Source organism: Littorina saxatilis, linkage group LG8 (genome assembly GCF_037325665.1).
Source record: "Littorina saxatilis isolate snail1 linkage group LG8, US_GU_Lsax_2.0, whole genome shotgun sequence".
Taxonomy (NCBI): Eukaryota; Metazoa; Mollusca; class Gastropoda; order Littorinimorpha; family Littorinidae; genus Littorina; species Littorina saxatilis.
The window spans coordinates 45,646,818-45,647,946 of NC_090252.1; the positions used below are offsets into that span (position 1 = coordinate 45,646,818).

The window sequence follows — 1,129 nt, forward strand, 5'->3', positions numbered from 1 at the left end:
TAAAAGAATCACAATAAAACATTGAGTTTTGTCACTTTTTACTCAATCTGTAAATTGGTTCAGATGCGGGAATTTGCCGTATATCACAATCGAATGCTCCAGGAAGTTTGCTTATTAAATATTTGCCATGAGCTGAAAAAAATTGATACGATTCTATTTTGAATAGCATGCAAAAAGAAACTTGTATGATAACGAAACTCTTTGGTCAATAGGTCCAAAATAAGACTTTACCTTCTCCCATTATTTGTTTCACTCTTTGCATGCTGTTACAGCGACTACTGAACCAAAACAATATTGTGACGAAGCTCAATATTTAAGATCATCTAGAATTCAATATCTTTGCTATAGAAATGGAAAAGGGGTCTACATTTTTCCAGCACATCTGCATTGTCGAAAACAACCCACAAGGCTCAATATTTAAGATAATGTAGACTTGAATATCCTCGGAAAAGGTGGCCACATTTTTTCAGCACATCTGCATTGGCAAACACAATCACACACAACTCCATTGCTGATATGATTATCACAACCTACCTCGCAGTTTCGCTTTTGACTACACATCCGTCAGTAAAAATCCAAGCATTGATATTGAATGGACACTTTTTGCTTGAATAGCACTGCGCAGTACTTCCTGAAACCCGTTATTATTTTCACTGAAATTTGGAGAAAATATGTACTTCATCAACAGCAATAAAGTACCACACACATCCCACACACAGAGACGGAAGTAATCCGACCACACAGTCGCGTGGTGTTCACTCCACTGCAAATCAGATCAACTTTCACCCTTTACCCCTCAGTATGAAGCACCTGACCGAAGTGGTATTTACGGCGGGAGCGATTTTCCACGGGGTATCAAACTCTACCTTTTGATTTGACACCGCCCCTGGTGCGAACATTCATACCGCTAACGCATGGCGGTGACACCTCACTTTATCGCACCCCCCTACAAATGATGCCACTCCGCCCCTTTTGTTGCTCTTTTGACCGTAGCTGGCTTTTTGGCAGACGACAAAGAAAAGAAGGGTCCTTTTCAGCAGGGGGCCATTGAATCATGGGACTTCACCGGGTCGGTGTGCGAAAATTTTGACGGCAATCATTTCCTCAATCACCTGTTAACTGGGTTTCT

At 41.1% G+C, this 1,129-nt stretch overlaps 1 protein-coding gene across 1 annotated transcript in view; it reads right to left on the reverse strand.

The window, feature by feature from the left end:
- The window catches only part of LOC138973667 (transcription factor RFX4-like), a gene marked incomplete in the record, with an annotated part of 81,103 nt that extends 80,298 nt beyond the window's left edge, over positions 1-805 (reverse strand). Inside the window, 1 exon segment of the mRNA XM_070346399.1 lies at positions 535-805.
- Between the last annotated feature and the right edge of the window lie 324 nt (positions 806-1,129).